Below are 12,682 nucleotides of genomic sequence, written 5' to 3' on the forward strand. Positions count from 1 at the left end.
ATGTTTCCTTTTCTTGAATGATCAGGTAGGTGGTGCCCAGTTGGGGTGATCGGGACCGTGTTGCATGTTGGGTTGTCTTTTATTTTGGCGCCGTAGTCGGGCCATGAGTGTTTGAATGATGTAATGCTATTTATGTACTTTATTGACGTGGCGAGTGTAAGCCAACTATGTTTTCTCCCCTTTTATTAGTTATATTACATGGGATGTTGTGAAGATTGCCTAACTTGCGACATATGCCTCCAATGCGATTATGCCTCTAAGTCGTGCCTCGACACGTGGGAGATATAGTCGCATCGAGGGTGTTACACGGAGGCCCAGCCCAGAATTGCTGTTTTTTTGCCTATTTCAGTGTTTCGAAGAAACGGAATATCAAACGAAGTCCAAACGGAATGAAACCTTCGGGAATGTGATTTTCTCACCGAATATGACCCAGGAGACTTGGACCCTATGCCAAGGAAGCATGTGATTTTCTCACCGAATATGACCCAGGAGACTTGGACCCTATGCCAAGGAAGCTTCGAGGTGGGCACGAGGTAGGGGGCGCGCCCTACACCCCCAGGCGCGCCCCCACCCTCGTCGGGCCCACGGAGCTCCACCGATGTACTTCTTCCTCCTATATATACCTGCGTACCCCCAAATGATCAGATACGGAGCCAAAAACCTAATTCCACCGCCGCAACTTTTTGTATCCACGGGATCCCATCTTGTGGCCTATTCCGGAGCTCCGCCGGAGAGGGCCGTCATCACGGAGGGCTTCTACATAGCCTCTTTGATGAAGTGTGAGTAGTTTACCTCAGACCTTCGGGTCTATAGTTATTATCTAGATGGCTTCTTCTCTCTTTTTGGATCTCAATACAATGTTCTCCCCCTCTCTTGTGGAGATCTATTCGACATAATCTTCTTTTTGCGGTGTGTTTGTTGAGACCGATGAATTGTGGGTTTATGATCAAGTCTATCTATGAATAATATTTGAATCTTCTCTGAATTCTTTTATGTATGATTGGTTATATTTGCAAGTCTCTTCGAATTATCCGTTTGGTTTGGCCATCTAGATTGGTAGTTCTTGCCATGGAGAAGTGCTTAGCTTTGGGTTCGATCTTGCGGTGTCCTTTCCCAGTGACAGAAGGGGCAGCAACGCATGTATTGTATCGTTGCCATCGAGGATAACAAGATGGGGTTTATTTCATATTGGCTGCTACTATCTTTTTGGCTCATGAATTCAGGTTTATAATAAAAGAGGCCAAGGAAATCTTTGTGCATTATAGGGTGGACGTTGGCCGTCCTCTCATAGAATCTATCCTCTTTGATCAAGAAGAAATTATGCGTTTTCAATCTCTTGACTATGTTGCTTTCAATGAAAACCTTAGAAAAAAGGTGCAAACCAATATTTTAATTGATAGAATCTCTGAACTTAACGATGATTTGGCTATTCAAAATAACGAGCTAGGATGCTCTCTCGAGTTTAGGCTCACATGGTTTTGTCAAAAGAATGCTTATAACGATGAATTGGTTGTGCAATACGAAGGGCCGAAAGAGGAACCTATACCTCCTAAAATTGATCTTGGGGACTTCTGTCCTATTAAATTTAGCCCTTTTGATTACTTTTGTTTGCCTCAAAGGAAACTTGCTGCCGAACGTAGAGAATATGAAATGAGTTTCACTGATCTATCTTATTACTACGGCACAACCTAGATCTATCCTCGCTTTTATGCCTAGCTAGGGGCGTTAAACGATAGCGCTTTTTGGGAGGCAACCCAATTTTATTTTTAGTTTTTTGTGTGTTTTTCTTCTGTTTAGGAATAAATAACCCATCTACCTTCTGTTTGGATGTGGTTTTGTGTTTTAATTAGTGTTTGTGCCAAGTTAGACCTATTGGATCTTCTTGGATGATAGTTATTTGATCTTGCTGTAATTTCCAGAAACTTTGCGTTCAGTGCCCGAATTATTAAAAATCATCAGAACGTGATAAAATACTGATTCCAATTTCTGCTGATCAATAAACAAATTGTCCAGGTCGTCTAATTTTGGTAGAATTTTTTAGGTTCCAGAAGTTTGCGTTAGTTACAGATTACTACAGACTGTTCTGTTTTTGACAGATTCTGTTTTGCGTGTGTTGTTTGCTTATTTGATGAATCTATGGCTGGTAAAATAGTTTATAATCCATAGAGAAGTTGGAATACAGTAGGTTTAACACCAATATAAATAAAGAATGAATTCATTACAGTACCTTGAAGTGGTCTTTTGTTTTCTTTCTCTAACGGAGCTCACGAGATTTCTATTGAGTTTTGTGTTGTGAAGTTTTCAAGTTTTGGGTGAATTCTTTTGATGGATTATGGAACAAGGAGTGGCAAGAGCCTAAGCTTTGGGATCCCATGGCACCCCCAAGATAATCCAAGGACACCAAAATGTCAAAGCTTGGGGATGCCCCGGAAGGCATCCCCTCTTTCGTCTACTTCCATCGGTAATTTACTTGGAGCTATATTTTTATTCACCAACATGATATGTGTTTTGCTTGGAGCGTCTTGTATTATTTGTGTCTTTGTTTGTTAGTGTTCCACAATAATCCTTGCTGTACACACATTTTGAGAGAGCCATACATGAATTGGAATTTGATAGAATACACTATGTGCTTCACTTATATCTTTTGAGCGTTATAATTTTGCTCTACGTGCTTCACTTAGATCTTTTAGAGCACGGTGGTGGATTTGTTTTAAAGAAACTATTGATCTCTCATGCTTCACTTAGATTATTTTGAGAGTCTTAATAGCACGGTAATTTGCTTAATAATAATATGCTTGGTGTTCAAGATTTGTGAAACTTTCTTTTGAGTGCGTTGAATACTAAGAAAAGATTGAGGCTTGATAATTGTTTTGAGATATAAAGATGGTGATATTAGAGTCATGCTAGTTGAGTAGTTGTGAATTTGAAAAATTCTTGTGTTGAAGTTTGTGATTCCCGTGGCATGCACGTATGGTGAACCGTTATGTGATGAAGTCGGGGCATAATTTATTTATTGATTGTCTTCCTTATGAGTGGCGGTCAGGGACGAGCGATGGTCTTTTCCTACCAATCTATCCCCCTAGGAGCATGCGCGTAATACTTTGCTTTGATAACTTCTAGATTTTTGCAATAAGTATATGAGTTCTTTATGACTAATGTTGAGTCCATGGATTATATGCTATTTTTCCCAACCTTCCACCATTGCTAGCCTCTCTAATACCGTGCAATTTTCGCCGGTATCATACACCCACCATAAACCTTCCTCAAAACAGCCACCATACCAACCTATCATGGCATTTCCATAGCCATTCCGAGATATATTGCCATGTAACTTTCCACCGTTCCGTTTATTATGACACGCTCCATCATTGCCATATTGCTAGCATGATCATGTAGTTCACATCGTATTTGTGGCAGAGCCACCGTTCATAATTCTTTCATACATGTCACTCTTGATTCATTGCACATCCCGGTATACCACCGGAGGCATTCATATAGAATCATATTTGTTCTAAGTATCGAGTTGTAATTGTTGAGTTGTAAGAAAAATATAAGTGTGATGATCATCAATTTTTAGAGCATTGTCCCAAGTGAGGAAAGAATGATGGAGACTATGATTCCCCCATAAGTCGGGATGAGACTCCGGACGAAAAATAAAAAAATAAAAAAGAGGCCATAAAAAAGGCCCAAATAAAAAAATGAGAGAAAAAGAGAGAAGGGACAATGTTACTATCCTTTTACCACACTTGTGCTTCAAAGTAGCACCATGATCTTCATGATAGAGAGTCTCTCATTTTGTCACTTTCATACACTAGTGGGAATTTTTCATTATAGAACTTGGCTTGTATATTCCAATGATGGGCTTCCTCAAAATCCCCTAGGTCTTCGTGAGCAAGCGAGTTGGATGCACACCCACTTAGTTTCTTTTGATGAGCTTTCATATACTTATAGCTCTAGTGCATCCGTTGCATGGAAATCCCTACTCACTCACATTGATATCTATTGATGTGCATCTCCATAGCCCGTTCATATGCCTAGTTGATGTGAGACTATCTTCCCCTCCTTTTGTCTTCTCCACAACCACCATTCTATTCCACATACTAGTGATATATCCATGGCTCACGCTCATGTATTGCATGAAGATCGAAAAAGTATTGAAAATGTTAAAGTATGAAACAATTGCTTGGCTTGTCATCGGGGTTGTGCATGATTTAAATACTTTGTGTGGTGAAGATAGAGCATAGCCAGACTATATGATTTTGTAGGGATAACTTTCTTTGGCCATGTTATTTTGAGAAGACATAATTGCTTTGTTAGTGTGCTTCAAGTATTATTATTTTTTATGTCAATATGAACTTTTGTCTTGAATCTTTCGAATCTGAATATGCATACCACAATTAAGAAGATTTGCATTGAAATTATGCCAAGTAGCACTCCGCATCAAAAATTCTATTTTTATCATTTACCTACTCGAGGACGAGCAGGAATTAAGCTTGGGGATGCCTGATACGTCTCCAACGTATCTATAATTTTTTATTGCTCCATGCTATATTATCTACTGTTTTGGACTATATTGGGCTTTATTTTCCACTTTTATATTATTTTTGGGACTAACCTATTAACCGGAGGACCAACCCAGAATTGCTATTTTTCCCTATTTCAGTGTTTCGAAGAAACGGAATATCAAACGGATTCCAAACGGAATGAAACCTTCGGGAACGTGATTTTCTCACCAAATATGACCCAGGAGACTAGGACCCTACACCAAGGAAGCTTCGAGGTGGGCACGAGGTAGGGAGCGTGCCCTACACCCCCAGGCGCGCCCCCACCCTCGTGGGGCCCATGGAGCTCCACCGACGTACTTCTTCCACCTATATATACCTACGTACCCCCAAGCAATCAGATACGGAGCCAAAAACCTAATTCCACCGTCGCACCTTTCTCTATCCACGAGATCCCATCTTGGGGACTTTTCCGGAGCTCCGCCGGAGAGGGTTGTCATCACGGAGGGCTCCTACATCATCATAGCCTCTCCGATGAAGTGTGAGTAGTTTACCTCAGACCTTCGGGTCCATAGTTATTAGCTAGATGGCTTCTTCTCTCTTTTTGTATCTCAATACAATGTTCTCCCCCTCTCTTGTGGAAATCTATTCGATGTAATATTCTTTTTGCGGTGTGTTTGTTGAGACCGATGAATTGTGGGTTTATGATCAAGTCTATCTATGAATAATATTTGAATCTTCTTTGAATTCTTTTATGTATGATTGGTTATCTTTGCAAGTCTCTTAGAATTATCCGTTTGGTTTGGCTAACTAGATTGGTAGTTCTTGCCATGGGAGAAGTGCTTAGCTTTGGGTTCGATCTTGCGATGTCCTTTCCCAGTGACAGAAGGGGCAGCAAGGCATGTATTGTATCGTTGCCATCAAGGATAACAAGATGGGGTTTATTTCATATTGCATGAATTTATCTCTCTACATCATGTCATCTTGCTTAAGGCGTTACTCTATTTTTAACTTAATACTCTAGATGCATGCTGGATAGCGGTCGATGAGTGGAGTAATACTAGTAGATGCAGGCAGGAGTCGGTCTACTTGTCTCGGACGTGATGCCTATATACATGATCATACCTAGATATTCTCATAACTATGCTCAATTCTATCAATTGCTCAACAGTAATTTGTTCACCGACCGTAGAATACTTATGCTCTTGAGAGAAGCCACTAGTGAAACCTATGGCCCCCGGGTCTATTCTCATCATATCAATCTCCATCACTTTAATCTTGCTTTGCTTTTTACTTTGCCTTTTACTTTTCACTTTGCTTCTCTATATCAAAAATACCAAAAATATTATCTATCATCTCTATCAGATCTCACTCTCGTAAGTGACGTGAAGGGATTGACAACCCCTAATCGCGTTGGTTGCGAGGAGCTATTGCTTTTGTGTAGGTACGAGGGACTTGCGCGTAGCGTCCTACTGGATTGATACCTTGGTTCTCAAAAACTGAGGGAAATACTTACGCTACTCTGCTGCATCATCCTTTCCTCTTCGGGGAAATCCAACGCAAGCTCAAGAAGTAGCACACCCCCTTTATAAGCTAGTAATTGATGCCACTCTCAGAATTAACTACTGAATCTTATTTCAAAACTGCAACACTTGTTAGGGATTGGCGGGATTACCATTTTTCTGGCCGCATGTTTCATCCTCCTTTATTAGCCAGTAATTGATTCCTTTTTTGCCTCTGTTTATACAGGGATATCTATACAACTTGTTGCTATTGAGACATTTTTCTTCGCTACGCGTAACACTTTGCTTGATTTCAGTGCAACTGCACAAAACGAGTTTGGATTTCCTATTCGTGTTGGCAGATTCATATTTTATCTTGTTCGTCTCATGAAAGGTCAGTACAGGCCTTCATCCACATGATTGTGCAGTGTGCTTTGAGATGTTCTGCTACTTGTATTGGTATTGTTTTAAATAAATGTTGAATTGAAGCTATTGTATTGTTGTTTGTTAAGATAATGTCTTTGTTAAAATGTCTCTGTTAAGATAATGTCTCTGTTAAAATGAATCAGTCGCATTGTTTTAGGAATGATACTTTTCTGCTTTTTCTTTCTTTATACATCTTGAAACAAAGCATTGTTAAGATAATGTCTGAGTTAATATGAATGAATCACAATGACTGAGAATTGCTACTCTCCTGCTTTGTTTCCCATTAAGATAAGGTAGATCAGTAGATGTTTTTCTTCTGGTAGTACAAGTCATCAACCATTATTTCTCAGTAATTGTTTCCCTTATACCTTTTGTTGCTTACAGGGATATCAAAATTAAAGCTCGATTTTATTCCGACTTTGATTTTAGTTCAACTGCACAAAAGGAGCCAATGTGTCCAAGGCAAACTGCTGCATTACTGGGTCCAGTTGGTCGTTCCACTTTGCAGAAAGAAGCAGTCATTGTTTGCGCTACATTACAGAAGGAATGACTGAGAAGCTTTACAGAGTATTAGGCCTACCACTATGTAGGCCAAAAGAGGTGTCAATTTCACCTTTTCTTAGTTTGGCCCCGAATCCCTCCATTGCTACAGCCAGTGCCATAAATATTAGACACCGGTGACATGACTAGTCTGCAGAGACCATTGGCAATTTAACAACACGTGGAGTGCCCTGGGCAAGAAGTGCCCAAACAAGTACAAGAAGCGACAGGACTCCACGATCATAGGCATTACATATTTTGGATGGGAAAATCTTGTCAAAGTTTAATCATTGATGTTAGCAAGAAGCGACATGACTCCACGATCATAGGCATTACATATTTTGAATGGGAAAAGCTTGTCAAAGTTTAATCATTGATGTTAGCAAGAAGATGTTAGTTTAATATATTGGAATTGGAAAACCTTGTCAAAATTTGCTCATTGATGTTAGCCAGAAGACATGCTTTTGATATTTTTGAGTGGGAGGCCCTTGCTGTGACCAGCGTCGAGTGTTTTTTCCTATTCCTGTGTTCAGTTTAGAAGTAAATAGTTACTCTGCTGAGATATTCCTGTGTTAAGAGTTTATTCTGAATATTGTCTATGTAATGCCAGGCCTTGTGTTTTGAGCTTGGAATGTTGTGGCATGCGGCATCACGAGCTGTTCACCGTGCCTCCTGAGAATAATGTTGCGTATTGTTTTGCATGTCGATCTAATGCCAGTGATTTGCTTGTTAATAAGATCATCCTCTTCTGTTGTTTCCGTGCTTAAGAAGTTCATCTTCTGATGTTTCATTCATAGCCTATACGACAAGTCGGGTAGGTTAGACGTGAAACCATATGATCTTCCGACCAACTCATGATATTAGGCCGTGATTGGATCGTCGTTTTCCAACCAAAACCGCTTGTAAAACTGACGCTTGTAAATTAAAGCAGATGGTCTCGGGCGAAGGCGCTTGGTTTGCCGATTTCGACTTGTAAAATATCGAAAGTACTTGACACACGATAAAAATGCTGAACGACACTCGGACGATTGCTAATCCAGCCGTTAGCTGCTGTTTCAGCCTTGCCCATGGATGGGATGATACGCACGTCGTGCATGTATCGTCTGGTAATGTCGTCCATATAGCAGTGCTCGTAAAATATACACTGGTCTCTCAAATTACACATGTAACCCGCCGGTTTTACTTACAGACCTCGGGCCCTCGGTTTCATTACGCCTGTATTTTACGCGTTGTTTTCGATGACGAGTAAATTACACTTGTATGTTAATACAGGTTTGAAATAAACCAGAGCTCCCAAGCGCGGCCTTACCGTTTCATGCCGTCTCAGTTTCTCGAAGGTTCTCATAGGTGTCCGATGATCCTGGCGCTGTATCAGACCATCCGTAGGGCCCGCGAGGCCCTCTCCGTTGTCCTTCGAGTTGTTGCGCTCACCGTCGCGCCGAGCATTGTTAACATCGTCAACAAACATGAGGATTTAGGAGATGACTTTATTTTGACTGGATGACACTAGGGACCCACTAGGGCCATAGCCTTACGTACGCAAGTGCCTCCTTATTATGTACAACTATTTTTTTTTGCTTTCTCCTGGTTTCCTGACATCACGGTCCCACACCATTGTCAACCTATGTAGTCAATATAAATGAGAGAATTGCACAAGGTGCGGCCGATAGCTGGGACCAAGCAGCTCGAGCAGTATTTGTGTTTTTGAGGCCTGAGCACTGCAGAGTTTTTCTTGGCGACGATTTCGTTGTTGTTCAGAGGAGAGCAGGGTATTAACCGGGCGGGCTGTGGCCCGTCTAACCCAGGCCAGATATCCAGCCCAGATACTAATTTTTTCAAGATGAAAATGGCTAGCCGAGCTATACGTCTTTTTGAGGAATACCCAGGCAAGGTCAACTTGTTATTCTCCGCCCCGCTAGGCTGCAAATCTTTCCTAGGAGGGATGCATTAGGCTTAACAGGAAAATGGGCTTTAAAAATAATAAATGGGATGTAATTTTAAAAACTGGGCAGTAACTATAAAAAAATGCACCAAACACGAAATTAGTTTATAAAAATATTATTTATGGATTTTGAAAATCTTAAATTTTCATTGTTGCGCGCGCAATGTTTCGTTAGATTTTTACGTAATACAAATTTATATTTACTCTGACTAGAAATTTCGGGATAAAAATATTTCAGAGCCCATCAAAATGTGGGAAATTTTATTGAATTCTGTCTTCAACGGTTGGTTGAAATTATTAATCATTGTCCTAGCTAGAAAATGGGTTGTACTTTTAACAAACTGTAAATGGGCTGTTTTAAATTCCATTAGAATTCCAAAATGGGTTGTACATTCTTACAAAACGTAAATGGGCTATAAGTTCTCTGCCACACACTTGTGGGCCTACTAAGTGACGTGTCCCCTAAAAAAATAAGTTGCGCGTATGCAAGGCTTTGCCAACTTATTATAGTCAACACACGGTTCTAGCAGCAGTGGCCGTTGGATTTCTATCCAACGGATGTCGTGCTTCTTCTTCAATCTCGGATATTCTTAGCTTCGGCCGCCCAAAAAATGATTCCTCCCCCTGACATTTGGGGCGCACCGTTTCGGAGGCTTACCTGTGGCCCTACTAAGTTGGAGCATACCAAGGGCTTTGTCAACTTAGTCAATAATAAACGTTTCTGGCTTCAGTGACCGTACGATGTCCATCCAACGGCCGTAGTGCTTCTTCAACCTCTGGTCTTCTTGGTTCAGCCGCCCAAAGCAGCGCCGGTCGTGCCGCCTGCTCCTGCCTCTCGTGGCCGGCTGTGCTGCCGCGGAGGCCTCACCGCCCCATACTACTCCCACCATTGGCCAAGCCATCCCTCCACTCACCCACACCCCCTGTTATTCTGCGGCGACGGCAGCCTCACACCGCAGCCGAACCAATGAACCCTCGTACTCCTCTTCGCGCGGGCTTCCACTGATGCGTCTTCCCCGGCTCCACGTCGTCCCCTTCCTAGGCCTCGCCGTCGTCCAGACCACCGCCCTGGTGCTCTCGGCGCGGCGTGGTCAACGTGGTCAACGACTGACTTCCATCGGAAGAGTACTGTACGTGGAGAGGCTGACAGCTGGGTCCAGGCGGCCGCAAGGAAGTGCCTCCTTATTACGCGCAAAATAATTATTCCTCCACCTTACAGCAGGGACACACCGGACGGGCCACCTTATTTCGCGAAAAAAACGTTTCCCCCCTGACTGCTCGGACCCACCGGACAGGCCAGTGTATTTCGCGAAAAAAATGTTCCCCCTGCTGTCAGCTCTGACCCACAGGAAGTGCCTCCTTATTACGCACAAAAAAATGAATACTCCCCCTGCTAGCTGGGACTCACCATTGTGGGAGGCTAACTTGTGGGCCTACTAAGTTGACTGGGACGGGGGCCTTTGTCAAGTTTAGTCAATATGAACGATTCTAGCTCCAGTGACCGTACGATGTCCATCCAACGGCCGTAGTGCTTCTTCAACCTCTGGTCTTCTTGCTCCAACCGTCCATGCTCCTGCCTCCCGTGGCCGGCTGTGCTGCCATGGAGGCCTCACCGCCCCCTACTATTCCCACCGCTGGCCAGGCCCTGCGGCGACGACAGCCTCACACCGCAGCCGAACCAGTGAACCCTCGTACTCCTCTTCGTGCGGGCTTCCACTGCCGCGTCTTCCCCGGCTCCGCATCGTCCCCTTCCTAGGCCTCGCCTTCGTCCACTGCCGTGGTGCTCTCCGCGCGGCGTGGTCAACGTGGTCAAGGAACGACTTCCATCGGAAGAGTACTGTACGTGGAGAGGCTAACAGCTAGGTCCATGGCCACAGCCTAGTTTTTTTTGTGATTTGCCAAGCAAGTCGCTTTGTCAAGCCTGTTGGGCTGCAAATCTTTCAAGACGAGGAGAGCTTTCATTCGGCTGGCCGACAAAATGGCCCATCAGTAATGAGAAATGGGCTGTACATTTTTAAAACACATCAAGCCCGCAATTAGTTTCAAATATCTTTTTTTCATTTCAAGATTGTAAATTACATTAATTTTTATGCGTGGAGAATTTGTTGGACTTTATATTGATATACATTTATTTTTAAAATCAGTTTGAATGTGAGTCGAAATTTCGGGATTAAAAACAGTTCGGACCGCACCGAAATATGCATAATTTCGTATAATTTTTTAACCGTGGCCACAATTTGGGCTGTAATGCTAACAAAAAGAATATGGGCTCCAAAAAAACCTTAAGAATTAGCAAATGGGCAGAAAATTATTAGAAATAATGGCAGATGGGCTGTATGCTGTTTTCCAAAGATTTGAGGCTTTCCTAAAAAAATGTTGACGCACAAGCAGTGACTGTTGGAAGTCCATCCAACGGCCATCGTGCTTCTTCAATCTCTGCTCTTCCTGCTCCAGCCGCTCAAACAAGCGCCGGCGGGACTGCCTGCTCCCTCCTACCCGCGGCCGGCTGTGCTGCCATGCAGGCCTCACCGCCCCACCGTACTCCCATCGCTGATCCCTCTACTCACCCACACCTGTTGTTATTCTCCGGCAACGGCAAACGAACCAGCAAACCCTCGTACAGTCGTAGTCCCCTCCGCGTGGGAAACAACTGCCGAGTCTTCCATGTCTCCATGTCGTTCCCTTCCTAGGCCTCGCCGTCGTCCACCGCCCTGGTGCTCTCGGCGTGGCGTGGTCAACATGGTCAAGGAACGACTTCCATCGGACGTGGACTATACGTGGAGAGGCTGGCAGCTGGGTCCACGGCCGCAGCAAGGAAGTGCCTCCTTATTACATGCAAAATAATTATTCCTCCACCTGACAGCGGGGACCCATCGGACGGGCCACCGTATTTCATGAAAAAATTGTTTCCCCCTGACTGCTGGGACCCACCAGCTACACCTTCGCACGCAAGGAAGTGCGTCCGGGAAGAAAAAACAAAATGATTCGCCCCCTGACTGCTGGGACCCACCAGCTACATCTTCGCACGCAAGGAAGTGCCTGACAGTCGGGACCCACCTGGTCGAAGCGTACGTAGCGCTGTCATTCTGGTCATGAACGTGTACGTACATATATACTGGTCGATGTAGAGGCGCGCACGTGTCGTAGTAGAGGCATGCACGTAGCATGTACACGTACGTACAGCGTCTAGGGTGCAAGAAAGAAAATACGGCCACGTATGTGTACATACGGGCGGGGTCTCGAACGCCTACTCGCGCATACATACGGCCAGGGCTCGTGTACAAGGCTGGGTCGGAACGGAGAAACAGCGTCGTCGTCGTGTTCATGGGGAGGCAACGGAATGCATGGTCATGTTCATCGGGAGGGCTTGGACGGAACAGGTGATGGAAACGAGGCCTGGCGTACCGCAGAACGGAGGAAACGGCCTTGTGTTCGACCGGCCACGTTCAAAACGGGATCCTGTTCATCAGGAGGGGTCTGGCGTACCGCAAAACGGAGGAAACGGACCTCCTACGGTCGAAACAGGGGTCCTATTGATCGGGAGGGGTGTGGCGTACCGCAAAACGGAGGAAACGGACTTGTGTTGGAGCGTTAAGGTCGAAACGGGGGTCTTGTTCATCGGGAGTGGTGTGGCATACCGCAAAATGGGACTCCACGGGATACTGTTCATCTCCACCGTCGACCCCCTCCAGCCTCCATGAGCTACTGTTCATCCACCGTCGACCTCCTCCAGCCTCCACCTGCGACTGTTCATCCACGGGCTACTGTTC

The sequence above is a fragment of the Triticum urartu genome, chromosome 6, assembly GCF_003073215.2.
Source record: "Triticum urartu cultivar G1812 chromosome 6, Tu2.1, whole genome shotgun sequence".
NCBI classification, from domain to species: Eukaryota; Viridiplantae; Streptophyta; class Magnoliopsida; order Poales; family Poaceae; genus Triticum; species Triticum urartu.